The sequence below is a fragment of the Chiloscyllium plagiosum genome, unplaced genomic scaffold (genome assembly GCF_037043375.1).
Source record: "Chiloscyllium plagiosum isolate Xiang-an unplaced genomic scaffold, Cpla_swu_hap1 HiC_scaffold_30, whole genome shotgun sequence".
Classification (NCBI taxonomy): Eukaryota; Metazoa; Chordata; class Chondrichthyes; order Orectolobiformes; family Hemiscylliidae; genus Chiloscyllium; species Chiloscyllium plagiosum.
In genome coordinates this window covers 53,851,012-53,868,857 of record NW_028270168.1, presented here as the reverse complement: position 1 = coordinate 53,868,857, position 17,846 = coordinate 53,851,012, and the positions used below count along the sequence as shown (strand labels likewise).

General features: G+C 41.3%; 1 protein-coding gene across 1 annotated transcript in view; it reads right to left on the bottom strand.

Annotated features, from left to right (window-relative positions):
• kcnq4 (potassium voltage-gated channel, KQT-like subfamily, member 4) overlaps positions 1 to 17,846 on the bottom strand; it is a 789,375-nt gene that overhangs the window by 225,231 nt on the left and 546,298 nt on the right. The window lies entirely within an intron of this gene.

Genomic DNA, 17,846 nt, shown 5'->3' with positions numbered 1-17,846 from the left:
GCAAATTATTTTAGCAAACAGTATCAGAGTTAAGCTCTAAGCTAATTTCATCTGAGGTTCACACTTAAAGACTTTCCAGTAGGTGTCACTAGATCACAATCAGGAGCAGGAAAGCTCACAGATCATTTGATACCCAATAGAGTAGCGTTGAAACCAATTAATAGCAAACTTACTTTCACTCAGTTCAGATGAACTAATTCAACACAAACAGGAAATCAAACTTGAGACCTTGATAATCTCCATGAATCAGAATTGCCATGACTCCGAAGAACTTACTAAGAAATAGCTAGGTTGTCGTTTGGGGTGTGATCCAAATGTAGAATCCCTACAATGTGGCTGCAGGCCCTTTGCCCCCATCAAGTCCACACCAAATCTCCAAAGAGCATTGCACCCAGACCCATCCCGATCTCTGTAACTGTGCATTTCACATGGTTAGTCCACCTAACCAAACATCGCTAGACACTATGGGCAATTTAGCACACACAATCCACTTAGTCTGGACACGTTTGGGCTGTGGGAGGAAACCGGAGTACCTGGAGGAAGCCTGCACAGACATGAGGAGAATGTCCAAACTCCATAGGGACAGTCATCAGAGCGTAGAATTGAACGCGGGTCCCTGGCACTGTGAGGCAGCAGTGTTAACCACTGAGCCATTTTGTCACCTTTTTTTCTTCTGCAGCAGCTACCGCCAGGGCTATCCGGCCTCACCCTCCTAGTTCAGCAGATCGTAACTGGCACACATACAGTTCTATCACCCTCCCAATGAGCCGAAGCATTATTATGCCACCTTAAGGAATGCTCTTTGCAACCATAACATTTCACAGGTAATGAGGAAAATATTAAAGACAGTTTCTGTTTGAGTAACAGAGAAACATGGGAGGCATTGCTATGGGGAAGTCGGGAGAATTATTTCTGCATTAATAACTGTGCAGAATGCTTGGGAAAGTTTGGTTTCTATTCAGAAGAAAGAAAATAGAAATGCGGAGGCTACTGAAGACTTATGAAGAGTGACACAAGGTAAGCCGAACTGATGATAGCCTGAGATTTCCTGGGTATAGGTGAGTGAAACAACTGTGAAAGGATGCTAGAATGACCTTCATGGTGGGGAAAAGTGAACATCATGGAGGTGTCACACCTTAATGGGAAAGACTGCATTGATAATCATGCTCCACTTTATTACAAACTTTCACAATGTGTAAATCTCCAATTAGATCACCAAGGTAATGCATTTGCCTATCTGACTGCTATTCACAACAACAGAAGTTCACACTTAATTATTTTACATTAATGATGAAACTATTTATTGTCACACACAACTTTAACAAATGGCAGAGAAAGGAAGGAATTACTAATCTACTCCTAAATGATTTAAACCACACATCTTTAAAAATCCAAATGCACACACACAATCACCAATAAGACAGACAAAAGACAAATGATTTGACATAGATAGTATTGATAGGAAAAAGAAGTTTAACAGTAGAAATAAAAATTAACTCATTATGATGGTATAGCCTGCTTTCTATTTATATGTTTAAGTTTCCTAGGGTTAGTGATGTCATTTCCTGTGGAAAGCGAGATACACCAATAGTGCTTCATTCGTAGACTCACTGAAGATGTGACCTAGTATGGTGATGAAACGTCTGAAAACAAATCTTCCAGCTCAGCAAGCAAACCTACATCCAGAACTTTCTGAGGTATCTGGCGGTGCTTTGGATCACCTTAGATGGATCTGTAGATCTCTTTGACATGTCGGAGAAGGCAAGAGACTTTGTGGACAAATTAACCTAATTTGAACAATTTATTATGTACAAACAGTAGTGTTGTTTGGGTGTGTCTTTTTTTTCTTTAAAAAAGAGAAAATCCGGTTGGGACTTTCTTTTCCTTTTTTTTAAATTGGTAATAATCTGATTTAAACCATGTTTGGCAGCAGTTGAGATGTGTACTTTCAATTTCTAAGTTAAGTTATACTAAAGGATGGGTGGGGTATTTACCCCTTCTCTCTTAAAAAAAATCTTTACTCAATTGCTAGTTCATGGTGTATTTTCTTTCTTTGTGCTTGTGTTTGCAGTGCAGCTCTAGCTAGGAGAAGGAAAAATGTTTGGGATGGCTAAATGCCTACTTACAGGCAGCTTGTACCCATTTCAGGTATTTATATGCCTGGGCTGTACTCTTGGCAGCGGGAGGGGAAATTGGGTTTTGAGATGGGTAGTTGCCCCCTTTAGACAGGGGGTGAGTTCCCCTATTCAGTGCCATTGGTGCTTTATTGTCGATTTTTTTTAGTTTTTGTTGTATATAATCTTTGATAGCTTTGTCAGTTTGTTAAATGTAGTGGTTTTAGTTTATGTAGTTTTTATATTTGATGGATCTTGTGACACTAAGGCTCGGCGATTTGTGGTTCACGTTCCTCCTCTCTGGAATTTAAATGTTACTGCAGAAGGTTATGTCTAATGACTTGATTAAATGGTGTACCTGGAATATCAAGGGGAGTCACTCACCAATTAAGAGGAAGAAGGAACTTTTGAGTCTTAGAAAGGAGAAGGTGGATATTGCTTTGTTACAGAAGACACACTTGGATGATAGGGAGCATTTGAAACTACAGCAGAATGGCTTTGTTCGGGTTTACTTTTCATCTTTTAATACCAGAAGGGTGTGGCTATATTGGTTAGGAGGAATCTCCCATTTAAGTTACTAGAGTGTGTTAAAGACACATATGGGAGGTTTGTATTCTCAAAGTCCTGATATACAGGGAAGAATATGGTGTTTTAAATGTTTATTGCCAGATTTTTGGTAGATGCGTTTTCTAAACTGATCAGTCTCGAGGTCAGACATATTATTATAGGGGGGAGATTTTAACTGTTTCGTGGATCCCACAGTAGACAGGTTGCCCAAAGGCCCCCTGATTCTTTCTGTACAAACTAAACAATTATGATTGTGTGTGTGGAGTTAGGGTTGGTGGATGTCTGAAGGCGCCTTCACCCTATAGGCAGGGATTTTACTTTTTTTTCCCAATCTGCACAGATGTCACACCAGGATTGATTTCTTTTTCTGAATCCCTGTAGCAACCCTGAACTTGGTGGCATCTTGTACGATTGGTAATATTATCATCTCTGATCACGCTCTAGTGTACCTGTTGGTTAAGATCAAGGACATTACAGTGGGTTCGAAGCACTGGCGAATGGATCCCTTTATCCTCAGGATAATAAGTTTGTGGAGTATTTCTCTTGGAAATTTCAGGGGTTCCTAGACATTAACTCAGGCTTGATTAGTAGCCCATCCGTCCTTTGGGAAACTGCCAAAGCAAACCTATGCCGGGGGTTAGTTATTTCCTACTCTGCCAGTAGGAAGCGACAGAAGGGTGAGCAGCAATGTCTCCTTGAAGCATGGTTGAAGGCAGCCGAGAAGGCTTTCGTTGACAGCCCCTCGTTGGCCAAGTTACAGAGGGTTACGGCACTGCGGTCTGCATTGAATTCCGTGCTCACGCAGATGGCAAAGAAGAAGCTTAACTTTGCAAAGCAAAGGTTATGTGAGCATGGTGACAGGCAAATACTTAGCATATCTCACCAGGAAAAAGAATGCCCCTCAAGCCATTACGGCAATTAAGGAAGGGTCTGAGAACCTAACATGTGACTCCAAAAAGATTAATGTGGCATTCCAGAGATTTTGCTCTAAGTTATACCAATCTGACGGTTGTAAGGAGGGGCAGGCCAAAATGGAGTAATTCTTTTAAGGATCTGGAGCTCCCAGGCATGACCCCCAAACAAGAGTCTTTTCTCAATGCTTCCTTATCAGAGCAAGAGGTGCAGGAGGCTGTGAAGCAGCTTCAGAGAGGAAGTCCTGGTTCTGATGGACTTCCCAGTGAATTCTATAAGGAATTTATAAACGTATTGTCAGGCCCGATACTGCAACATGTTTAATGACTCATACAGCAATGATTGTCTCCCATCTCTGACAGAGGCCAATATTTCTCTTATTCTTAAAAAAGGGAAGGTCCCAGAGGATTGAGCTTGATACAGGCACATTTCACTCTTAAATGTGGACTTTAATATCCTAAGACACTTACGTTAAGGCTGGAGACTGTGTTACCTTCCATTGTTAAAGAGGACCAGACGGGCTTCATAAAGGACCACAGATCCTCCAACAGGAGGCTGCTTAATGTAATTCAAGCATGTCATCAACAGTCAATACAGGGATTGGTGATTTCTCTAGATGCAGCGAAGGCATTTGACCGGGTTGAGTGGCCATACCTTTTCTATACGCTGGAGTGGTTTGGCTCAGGCGAAGTCTTTATAAGATGGGTAAAGGTTCACAACAGTGGCCATCTCCCTGTGGTCATCATCAGTGGGGTACGATCAAGCAATTTTAACATTTTTAGGGGCAGCCGGCAGGGCTGTCCCCTTTCGCCACTGTTTTTTCACATTGGTGATTGAACCATTGGCGGAGGTCATTCATAGGGATCCCAATATATCAGCTCCAGAAGTGGGGTCAAAATTACATAAGATTTCACTGTTAATGGACAATGTCCTAATTTTTCATCAAATCCAGTAGTTTCAGTGCTTCACCTGATAGAATGCATCAGTGCGTTTGGTGCCTTTTTGGGGTACAAGATTAATTTTGCAAAATCAGAGGCTGTGCCTATAGGTAGTCTTATGAAGGTACTAGGTCCTGAGGGTGAATATCGATTCCCATTTAAGCGGTCACAGGGGGGTTTTGTGTATTTGGGCACATTCATTACTCCAGTTCCGGATTGGCTGTTCAAACCTAATTTTGTGCAATTATTTGACAAAATCAAACAAGACTTACAAAGATGGGAGGCACATCCAGTCTCAGGGTTAGGTCGGATAGTTCTTATTAAGAAGAATATCCTCCCCCCTTTGTTATGCCCTATACGGATGATCACCCTGATTTTCAATAAGCAAACACTCAGGAGGCTGAACGGCTGGTTCAGTTCTTTTGTTTGGTATCGTAAGTGGCTGCTCATTAAATTAGACCCTCTTTCAATATGGTTAGATATCGAAACCATCCAGGCAAGGTGCCCCCTTACTAGCTTGTTGTTTTTGGACAAAATGAGGACTGTTAGGGATAACCCAATAGTTATCAATACTGTTAAAGCATGGAGGGCAATTCAGCAGAGGGAAGGCAATATTGGCAAAACATCTTTTTTTATACCTTTAGTGGGTATGTCAGGTTTTCAACCGGGGATGATAGATTCAGAATTCAAACATTCTGGGGCTCAGCTAGGGGTGTGTCTTGCATGGGCGGTTTATTTGAGGGAGACACAATGATGTCCTTTGAATAGTTAACATGGAAGTACGAGCAATCCAACAGGGACCTCTTTCATTTCTTTCAAGTTAGGGATTTTATTCTAAAAACTACTCCACTTTTGACTGATCCCTACAAATCCAACAGAGAGGATGGTGCTCAATGTTAAGAGTACACTTTCTTTCAGCACTTTATAACATTAATTGGGGGGGGTGCTCCCTCAGATGAGTTTGATCAACTCTGCAGGGTGTGGGAGAGAGAGAGAGATAGGCGTTGAGGTCTCCTCAGAGGCATGGAAAGATATTTGGGAAAACACAACGAAGATATCAATTTGCAATAGGACCCATGCTTTACAGTTGAAGATTCTCCACAGGGTCCACTTGGCTCCAGACCGTTTGTCAAAATTTAAACCAGGGTATCATCAACATGTCCCAAGTGCAAGGTCTGCATGAGCACTCTGATCCATTGTCTCTGGTTCTGTAGTAGGCTTCAAACATACTGAAGTGCAGTGGTGGGTGCAATGGAGAGGATTTTGAGTGTAAGGGTGGAGAAGGACCTGATCTCTCTTCTTCTTGGCCTGCCCAGTGCGTTCCCTGCAGATGCGCATAAGAAAAAACTTTTCACCATCTTCACTTTCTGCGCAAGAAAGAATAGCTTGCTAGTTTGGGCATTCAAAAACCCGTGGGCCTGTCGGAAGATTGTTATGGAGCATATCCCCTTGGATTTTCTCACAAGTATGGTACACCACAAAACTGAGAATTTTTGTACAACATGGCAGCTCTTTTTGGAATACCTGGACGCGAATTTATCTGCCACACTAATAAGGGTTTTTATATAACTGTAACGATTGTGCTTTATGAGTCCAATATCCAGGGAGAAGGAACTGCAAATGTATGGGTGTCTTGTTGGACTGAGTGGAATTATTTTATATATATATTACGTTTGTTGTTGGTTATTATTTATTTAGTTAATAATTAGTTGGTTTTTAATTATATATTTTTCTATGTATATTTATACCTTTGTACACAAGGGCAGGTTGGGTTTTTGTCTTTTTTTTGTATTCTTTCTTTGTATTGTTTTGAATTGTATTGTTTTGTATTTGTTGCAATACTTTTAATACATTTATAAGGGGTTTAGAGTTTTAGTTAGTAGTGTTATAGAGTCATAGAGATGTACAGATCAGACCCTTTGGTCCAACTCATCCATGCCAACCAGATATCCTAAACTAATCTAGTCCCATTTGCCAGCACTTCACTCATATCCCTCTAAACCCTTCCTATTCATATATCCATCCAGATGCCTTTTAAATGTTGTAACTGTCCCAGGCTCCACCACATCCTCCAGCAGCTCATTCCATATATACACCACCCTCTGCATGAAAAATGCTGTCCTTTAGTTCCCTTTTAAATTTTTCCCCTCTCACCCTAAATCTATGCCCTCTAGTTCTGGATTCCCCCACCCCAGGGAAAATACCTTGTCTATTTACCCTATCCATGCCCCCTCATGATTTTATAGACCTCTATAAGGTCACCCCTCAGCCTCCAATACTCCAGGGAAAACAGCCCTAGCCTATTCAGCCTCTCTCTACAGCTCAAATCCTCCAACCCTGGCAACATCCTTGTAAATCTTTTCTGAACTCTTTCAAGTTTCACAAAATCCTTCCTATAACAAAGAGACCAGAACTGGACACAATATTCAAAAAGTGGCCTAACCAGTGTCCGAATAAACTGCAACATGACCTCCCAACTCCTGTACTCAATGGTCTGTCCAATAAAGGAAAGCATACCAAATATCTTCTTCACTGTTCTATCTACCTGCGACTCCACTTTCAAGGAGCTGTGAACCTGCACTCCAAGGTCTCTTTATTCAGCAACACTCCCCAGGACCATACCATTAAGTGTATAAGTCCTGCCCTAATTTGTTTTTCCAAAATGCAGCACCTCACATTTATCTAAATTAAACTCCATCTGCAACTCCTCAGCCATGACCCATCTGACCAATCTCACATTGCACTCTGAGGTAAACTTCTTCGCTGTCCACTACACCTCCAATTTTGGTGTCATCTGCAAACTTACTAACTATTTCTCCTTTGTTCACATCCGAATCATTTATTTAAATGACAAAAAGCAGTGGACTCAGCCCCGATCCTTGTGGCAAACCACTGGTCACAGGCCTCCAGTTTGAAAAGTAACTCTCCACCACCACCCTCTATCTTCCATCTTTGAGTCAGTTTCAGCCAGCATTATATGTCTGTGGTTTAAAATCTTAGCTTGTAACTCAGGTAAACTTGGGTGCAATGCATACCCTAAAAATGAGCTAAAATATTTGGCATGAATCCAGGAATAGCAAAATTCAGTTTGGGACATGGTACCCCAGTAGGTCATAACAACATAATTTTCTAAATGGTTTCTATCTGTGCTGGTACCGTTATATGATATTATATAAAAATCCTATTGTTGGTAAATGCCAGTTATCCTGTAAGCTATAACAGTATCTTTTTCCTGAAACAGTCTGCTGTTCACACTGTCTTCAAGTCTCCAAGTTGAACATGATCAATGTTTATAAACATGTGAGACCCTCTAGCTGCATCACCTGGATAATGTAAGAATAATGGGCATATAATAAAATCTTTGTTGCCACCACAGCGTCATGAAGCAGATCGCCAACATGTTAAAGCAATTAAATAAAACAAAGAACTGCAGATTTTGGAAATCTGAAACAGAAATTGCTGGAGAAACTCATCAGTTCAGTTTAGAAGAAGTCATTGGATTTGAAATATTAACACTGCTTTCTCTCCACATAAGCTGCCAGACCTGCTGAGCTTCTCTAGCGTATTTTTTATTTTTGCTAAAGCCATGCTTCTGCTGTCTTGACCACTTCTGAGAGAAGCCAGAACATGCCAGAGTGCATTCGAAGGTTTGTAGTAGTTTGTGCTTTCTCCACTAGATATCCATCACGATCGCATAACCATTGCTACCAGCCAGCCTGAGGCCAGTTAAGGGAAGCAGCAAACAGAAAGTGAAAAAATAAAGGAGGAAGAAACACAAGAAAGAAAGGACTGATCCAGGGTTCATTCATTCTAGTCAGGCAGAGAACACAGTTTTAAAATATAGCTTCCCTTTGAAAAACATCCCTGCATCATTCCAGTTCCATCATTGCCCTTCAATATGGAACATCCATTACAGTTGTGTGGAAAGCAATAGTAACATCACAGGTTGCACTTCATGTAAGATAACTGGATTAAGGCAAGATGGGATTTGAGAAGGGACATTAGAGATGAACATACCATCATGCTCAGTGTTCTAAGCACTATCTGATGCATTGGCCTCTGTTGTAGTTAGTTACATAATGAGGAGTATCATGTCCTTTCCAGGGCTCAGGCTATGCTGTCCCTGTTAAAATACTCTAGTTCTTTCTATTATGTGCAACTTTGTCCTGCAAGTGAGCAGGAAGAGCACCAGTGATTGTGATGTCCTATGTTTGATGATTACGGTTGAATGACTAGAGGCACATGGAAGCATCAAGAGGTAGGCATGAGGCATCATTGTGTGTGAGAGGACTGGCCAACTTTCTCCTTTACAACTCAACACAGTTGAGGTCATTAATGCTGACTCCTTTACTGACAGACATCAGTTGATTCAGCACAGACTGGAAACCTCACAGTTCAGCTAACTCATTGAATATCTGCAAAACTATGTGAAGGCACAGATTGGGTTCCATATTTTTCACAGCATGATGCCTGAGATATATAGCTTCTGATTAAACAACTACATCCAAAACAGTCCAAGGAGCATCACTCTGCTAATTACCCAACCAATGTGAATGAAAACTTGCAGATTTCATATTCTTTTAAAATATCTAATTGGCATTTTTGATTTATTACTTAATTAGCATCTGAGTTTCACCGGATATACAGATTTAAAATTTCTAATTAAGACAGAGTCAGGCAGGAATCTTGTGCCAACGGTCTATGTGGGAGATTTCCCTTGTACAGCAGAAAGACACTTTTGGAGCCTATGCACTTTTACTCGTACTCCCTAAGCTGGTTTTACTATTGTCAGCAATATACTTAATACAGTTAATATTCCTTCCATGAACTTAGCATTTTGCTTATTGTTCATAAACACTGAATTGGTCAGGTGTCTGCAGTATTTAATGAGATTTTTTACAGATGATGATGGGGAATGAAAAGGTTGTCTCCAAGGCAGTTAACACAAAATGTGCACAAGGCAAAATGGAACATTTCACTCCCATCCTTTACAGTACTATTCTTGAGCATTTCCCTAACAGCTCTGGTACATGGTTGATATAAATGGGGTAAAAAGGCACATTTCACTGACATCTGCACTACAGATTGTGTATCTCACTGTCAATATCAGTTCGCATACTGTCTGTAGTGAATGTGGATATCATTTCTGGATTAGAGACTTTAAAACTGAGCTCCAAAGGCTTCTGCTGCCCCTCTGAAGGAGGGATTCACTTAACTTCCACTCAGAAGACTGGTTCTTCAAACTTATCAGATGTTGGGGGGTGGGGGTTGGGGGGGATTCTAAACTTGACATTGTTTATAGAATGGACAAACCATCAGTAATTAACAGCTGTGCTCACTGAACTCACATAACATAATTTGACACTCAACACCGAGAAATACACATTCACTGTGCCTGAAATTAACTTTCTAGGATACAGGGAGATAACTGCGAGAGTAAACTTGCACATAACAATGTAATGTCATTTGTTTCCTTCTAACCCCATCAAACATGAAAGAGTGAGCATTATTCCCTGCTTGTATCATAAATTCTTTCCCAGGTACACAGAAATCACAGAGCTTCTTTACCAAGATGTGCAATGATACAGCAAATACATTATTGATAAAGATAGCACCTCCATGAACTCAATGTGGTGAGCCAGTGACATAGTGTATCAATGGATATGAATCCAGAGTCCCAGGCTAATATTCCAGAACATTGGTCTGAATCCCACCACAGCAGATGGTAAAACCAAATTCAATAAATAAATCTGGAATTAAGAGCTCATCTACCAGTGAACAGGAAACTATTATGAATAATTGTAAAAACCAATCTGGTTCATTATCCTTTAGGGAAGGAGAATGTATATATATCTGGCCCATGTGTGACTGCAAATCTACAGCCATATGGTTGGCTTAGCAGCATTCTGAAATGGTCAGGCGAGCCACTCAACTGAATCTAACCATTACAAAGTCTGCAGAAGGAATGAAACTGGACAGTTCACCTGATATCAACCAAGGGTGCATCACAGTCTGGTTGACTTTGCATAATCTTCCTTTCTAACATCTGCAGGCTTCTGTTAATCTTGGGAGAGTTGCCCCACAAACTAGTCAAGGAACAGCCTGTTATAGTCATTCTCACAGGATCACACCTAACAGGCAAGATGTGAGCTATTCCACTCACCAAAGCTGGGAATGGCTGTCTTGGTGACAGGGCAGGTCCATTAGAGATCGTGATACAGTAGCAGTCAGGAAGGAGTTGCCTTGGGAGTGCTCAACATTCACTATGGACCCCATGACATATCATGGCATCAGGTCAAATATGGGCAAAGAGGCCTCCTGCTAATTTTAACCACAGTCCTTTCTCAGCTGATGAACCAGTTCTTCTCCATTTGAGGATGCACAAAGTGTGGCAAGGGTACAGAATATACTCTGGGTAGGGAATGTCAATGTCTATCACCCACACAAGCAGTTCTTACTGAAAAATAACCTGCTAAATGATGCTCAGTTTGGGTTCCTGTAGAGACCCCAACTGTGGCACAAAGGAACTTACGAAACTGAAGTCAATAGGAATTGAAGGAAAACTATTCACGGTTGGAGTCATACCAGGCATAAAGGAAGATATTTGTCTTTCTTGCAGATAAATCAACTTAGCTCAGGAATTCTCTGCTGAAGTTCCTCAGAGTAGTGTCCAAGGCTCAACCATCTTCAGCTGCTTCATTCCCTTTACTGCAAGGTTAAAAATGAGAATATTTGCTGATGATTGCATATGTTTGTGACCATTCATGACTCCTCAGGTAATCAAGCAGTCCGTGTCCATGTGCAGTGAGACCTAGGTATTCTAGCTTGGACTGACGTGGTAAACAACATTTTCACCAATAAGTGTCAGACAATGCTATCTTAACAAAAGAGATTCAATATTTTCCTTTGATATTCAATGGCATTAGCATTACTTAATACCCACTATCAACATCCTAGCCATTATAGAAAACCAGAAACTGATCTAATCAGCTATAAAATTCTGTGTTGAGGCGGAGGGTGTTCTAGAAAAGCACAGATCAGGCAGCATCCAGGGAGCAGGAGAATCGAGACTTCGGGCATAAGCCCTTCATCAGGAACTATGCTGGAAACATCGATTCTCCTGCTCCCCAGATGCTGCCTCACCTGCTGTGCTTTTCCAACACCAAACTCTCAAGTCTAATCTCCAGCATCTGCAGTCCTCACTTTCTCCATAAAAATACTGTGGTTACAATGGCAAATCGGAGACTGGGAATTCTGCAGCAATCAACTCAACACCTGGCTCCTTCCAGTCTGTGCACCATCGACAAAGCACAAGTCGGGAGTCTGACAAAATACTCACTTCCCTAGATGTATACAGCTCCAACAAAACTCAAGAGGCTCAACCCTATCTAGGACAAATCAGCCTGCTTTGATTAGCATTTCATGTCCTCAATATTCACACCATCACCACCAAGTCAGTGGCAGCAGCTACAAGCTGTGCTGCAACAAATCAAGAAGGCTTATGTGACAACCTAGAAGAACAGTGTTAGCAGATTTATGGGAATACTAAGACCTGCAAGTTTCCTGTCTAAGTCATGCACCATCATTATTTGGAACTATGTCAACATTCCTTCATTGTTGCTGGGTCAAAACCCTGCTAACCATACTATGGGTGCACCTACCCACCATTAGGTGTCCATGGTTAGGTAGGATTTTGGTGACTTGACTTTTACTTTACTGTCAGAAATTGAATGCAAATACTCAACTGGTGAATGGGAAGGATAAAAGGACCTACAATCATGAACATTGGCACATGTATCTCTATGATAGAAAGTGTGTTCTCTGCAATGATCCCCAGGTCCTGACTTTATTGTTAGACACATCACGATCTGATCATCATGAGATTATCTTCATCAATACAACATTGAGGTGGAGTATCCCACAGATTCATGCAACTGCGTATTTGACATGCCTAGCCATATTGCTATCACAGAGTTAGCAATAACGCAGCAACAAAAATGACATAATTGCAGTGGTTTCAGCTAAACATGAATCTCGTAAAGATTTGAGCCTCTGCAGTAGTAAATAAACACCTGTAAACCAAGTGGCATCACAAAATTGAGGAAGAATCAGTTCCATACTAGAATACATAACTGTATTGAAATCACACTGTTTGATGATAACTGGGTAGCAGTTATTCAAAGTGCTTCAGTTTGTTTACTGCCTCTTGCCCATGAATGGCAGCTGGGTGTTACTAAGATGAAAAAATTATCCACTCAAGCTGTCTGATTGCCAGTAACACATCACGACATAGAAAGTTCATAAGAAAACATAGGTCGCACATTTGCCTGAGTCATAATTAATTTTGTCCCGAATTATCATTTAGAATCATAGAGGTGTACAGCGTGGAAACAAGCCCTTCGGTCCAACTCATCCATGCTGACCAGACATCACAAAGTAATCTACTCCCTATTTGCCAGTATTTACTCCTCTAAACCCTTCCTATTCATGTACCCATCCAGATGCATTTCAAATATTGTAATTATACCAGCACCACCACCTCCTCCAGCCACTGTTCCATACAAATACCATCCTGTGAGAAAACATTGCCCCTTAGGTCTCTTCTAAACCTTTTCCCCTCTCACCTTAAACCATGCCCTCTAGTTTTGGACTCGCCTATTCCTTGCCCTATCCATGTCCCTCATGATTTTATAAACCCCTAAAAGGTTACCCATATGCCTCCAAAACACCAGGGAAAATAGTCCCAACCTATTCAACCTCTCCCTATAGCTCAAACCCTCCAACCCTGCCAACATCCTTGAGAGTCTTTTCTGAACCCTTTCAAGTTTCACAACACCTTTCCTATAGCAGGGAGACCAGAATTGAATGTCATATTTCGAAAGTTTGGCCAAACAATGTCGACAGCATGACCTCCCAAATCCTATACTCAATGCTCTGACCAAAAAAGGCAAGTGTACCAAATACCTTCTTCACTACCCTGTCTGTCCATGACTGCATTTTCAATAAACCTGCACCTCAAGGTCTCTTTGTTCAGCAACACTCCCCATTAAGTGTAAAGGTCCTACCCTGATTTGCCTTTCCAAAATGCAACACCTCACATTTATTTAAATTAAACTCCATCTGCCACTGCTTGGCCCTTTTGCTTATCCGATCAAGGTCCTATTCTACCCTGAGATAACACTCTTCACTGTCCATTACACCACCAATTTTGGTGTCATCTGCAAACTTATTAACCATACCTGCTATATTCATATCCAAATCATTTATATAAATGACAAAAAGTAATGAACACAACACCGATCCTTGCAGCACATCGCTCGTCACAGGCTTCAAGTCCAAAACACAACCTTCCATCACCACCTTCTGTCTCTGACCTTCGAGCAAATTTTTATCCAAATGGCTAGTTCTCCCAAGCCGTTGCTTAAGTCGATATAAATAACATCCACTGCTCTGCCTTAATCAATTTCTTCATCATTTGAAAAGCTGTGGGACGGCACGGTGGCTCAGTGGTTAACACTGCTGCCTCACAGCGCCACAGACGCGAGTTTGATTCCAGCCTCAGGCAACTGTGCAGTTTGCACATTCTCCCTGTGTCTGCGTCTGGTTTCCTCCCACAGTCCAAAAAATATGTGCAGGTTAGGTGAATTGGCCATGCTAAAATGTGCATTAGTCAAGGGTAAATATTGGGTAATAGGGAGGGTATGAATCTGGGTGGACTGCACTTCGGAGGGTCAGCGTGGACTTGTTGGGCCGAAGGGCCTGTTTCCACACTCTCGAGATTCTATGATTATTCTTTCCCAACACAAATGTTAAATTGAATTATCTATAACTGTTTTTTTTCTTTACTGCTTTTTGAAAAATGTTGTAACATTTTCAATTCTCCAATCCTTTGGGTACCACCCCTGAGTTTCATGATCAGTATTTGCACAATTGCTAGTCTCATACCTTTCAACATCACAAACACCTGATCAAGAAGTGCTTCCAAATAAATCTGTTGGACTATAACCTGGTATTGTTTGATTTTTAACTTTGTCCACCGCAGGAGAAAGTGAGGACTGCAGATGCTGGAGATCAGAGCTGAAAAATGTGTTGCTGGAAAAGCGCAGCAGGTCAGGCAGCATCCAAGGAGCAGGAGAATCGACGTTTCGGATATTAGCCCTTCTTCCTGAAGAAGGGCTCATACCCGAAACGTCGATTCTCCTGCTCCTTGGATGCTGCCTGACCTGCTGCGCTTTTCCAGCAACACATTTTTCAGCTTTGTCCACTGCAGTCCAACACTGGCTCCTCCACATCATTCAATATCTTTGGATGCATCACAACTGATTCTAGAACCTTATCAATTTTAAGTACTAACAGCCCTCTAATCCCTCCTCTTTATCAATTTTAAACCCTTCAAGTGGCTGAACTACATCCTTTTTCACCATGACTTGCACAGCATCTTTGTCCATGGTAAAGATAGATAGAAACTATTCACTTACTACCTCATCCCTGTTTCCACATACAAATCCCCTCAAGATATCTAACTGCCTGCTATCTCTTCTCTCACTACCCTTTTAGTATTAATGTCTCTGTAGTCACTTTAGGATTTGGTTTTATCTTAGTTGTCACTCTCTTCTCATACTCTCACATTCCTTCTCTTGTGTGCTTTTCAATTACCATCTGTACCAGGCTATATCAATATTCTGCTGGATCTCAGTTCAATTTTCCAGCTTCATTTTAATCACAATTTCTTTTGTCAGTTAGGGAGTTTTGAACTTATTGCCCTAAATTTTCCCTTTGTGGGTATATACTTCTTTGACTGCACTTGAACAATCTTTTCTTTAAAGGTTCCCTATGGGTCAGTTACTGCTTTACCTGTTAATCTTTGATTCCAAATTATTTTAGTCAAATCTATAGTTACCCCATTGAAGTTGGTTATTTTCATGACATTTATCCCTACACTTTATTGCTCCGTGTCCTTTTCAAACACCAACCAAAACCTTATGATACAATGATGTACGTCCCCTCAATCTTCTCCTGTGGACACTTGATTCACTTGGCCCACTTCATTCCAGAGAACTAGGTCCGGAAACAAATTGTTGTTGAAAATTCTTCAGCAGCCAATGAAGAAACTGCTAGCTGGCTATTCGGGTCCAGTTTTTTTTTACGGAAAGTTACCTTAATTACAGCAAGCAATTAGGAAAGCAAATTATATGTTAGACTTTGTTACATCAATGGATTGGAATATAAAAGTAAAAAGAGTTCTTCATGCAATTATATCAGGCAAAAGAATATTTCTGCAGTTTTGCTCTCTTTAACTAAAGGGAATAAATACTAGCAATCTCTTGCCCGAGAGGAAGCACAATGAATGTTCATGAGACTGGCTTCTGGAATAACTTTTCATCTTCTGTGGAGAGAGTGAGTAGATGAAACCTATATTCATTGGAGTTTAAAAGAATGGTAATCTAATTTGAAACACAAAACAATTTTAAGGGTTAAATCAGGCTTATGCAGCAGGCAGCCTGCGAGCTCCTATCTAGCCAGCAGCTGTGTTTCAAATGCTGGTATTAACATGTGAAATATTTTGCGCAGAGCTGTTCATCTAATCAGAAGCCACTTCTCTCACTGTACAGGTTGGGTTTCTGCATCAAACACCTACGGAAGCCAGAAAGTGAGTGAGGAATATGTGAGCAGTTATGGGGGAAGAATGAGGGATGGGTGGCTGAGTGAGGAAGGGAGGGAGTGACTGAGTGGGAGCAAGTGTGGAGGAGAGGAACAAATGGGGATGGGAAGACTCAGATATTAGGGAGATTGACTGAAGAGGGAATATTGGAGGAGTGAGTGATTGAAATGGAGACAGCGAAGGATGGGAGAAAGGAAGAAGGAGGCAAGAATGATGGATGGAAGAAGTGGAGAGTGAAGGGTGGAGGGAGGCCGGAATGAAGGATTAAGGGGAGAGTGAAAGGTGGAGGAAGAGTAGAGTGGAGGATGAGGAGAGTGAAGATTGGAGGGAGGAGAAGTGAAGATTGGAGGGAGGAGAAGTGAAGATTGGAGGGAGGGGGAGTAAAGAGTGGAAGGAGGACAAGTGATGGGCAGATATTTATGGATAGTGAGACAGTGCAGGAGAGACAGTGAGATAGAGAGGAAGAGAGAGAAAGTGAGAACATGTGGGAGGGATGGAGTCAGAAAGGAAGGAGGATTGGCACACTATTGTGTATACAGAGGTGTAGCACAACTTGGAATGCAATGGGAGTATGTAGGAACAGAGACCAAGTAAGCCAGACACACACTCAATGTCCTCTTTCTTACACTACTCCCCACTAAAATCACCTGAAAGTAGTTTGGAAGAGTAGAATGATCCAGGCTGACAGGTAACCCAGTTCTTATTCCTATTTTCAGATGAATTCCACCAAGACCTTCTTAGGATGTTTGCCACCAGAGACTAAAGCAAGGTCAGTGTTTCTTAAACCCAACTCCTTAGCTTGTTCTCAGTCCTCTCTCATTCACTAGTGATCAAGACTGGAGACCTCGTCTGTCTCACTTTAATTCTGTATCTTAATTGAAAAGACAAAGAAGGTTTTATTTTTCAGCTCCGCTGCTTGCCACTTTTTAAATGATCAATTATTGATTTGGAATTTAAAAAAAAAAAGTGTTCCTATTGTACCAACCCTTATTTCAATGAAATTTGTTCATGAGCCCCTCCAAGTCTGAGAAAAAGTGAACACGTAGGCCCAACTGTGAAAACATAGGGACAAGCAAAGAACAAAGAACAATACAGCTCCACCACATTTCGGCCTTCCAAGCCTGCGTCAACATATGTAGCCCTTCCAACAAAACTGCCTTCACTGACAGGTTCAGTGACCCTCAGTTCCCTTCCGATGCATATATTTATCCAGGTGTTTCTTGAATGCTGTTATGATGTTTGCTTCCACTAGCTCCTCTGGCAATGTGTTCCAGGCGCTCACCACACTTTGTGAGAAAAACCTGCTTTATACATCTCATTTAACCTTCCCACTTGCACTGCAAATCCATGTCCCCTAGTAATTGACCTTCCATCCTGGGAAAAAGCCTCATACTTTCCACTCTATCCATGCTATTCACTATCTTACAAAATTCTATTAGGTCATCCCCCAACTTCCTGCATCCCACTCAAAACAAACCCAGTCTATCCAACCTTTCTTCATAACCCAAATTCCCCATACCAGGCAACATCCTGGTAAACCTTTTCTGTACCCTCTTCAAAAGATCCACATCCCTCTGGTAGTGTGGTGAACAGAACTGGACTCAATATTTCAAGTGTAGCTTAACTAAAATTCAAGGAATTATGAACCTGCAC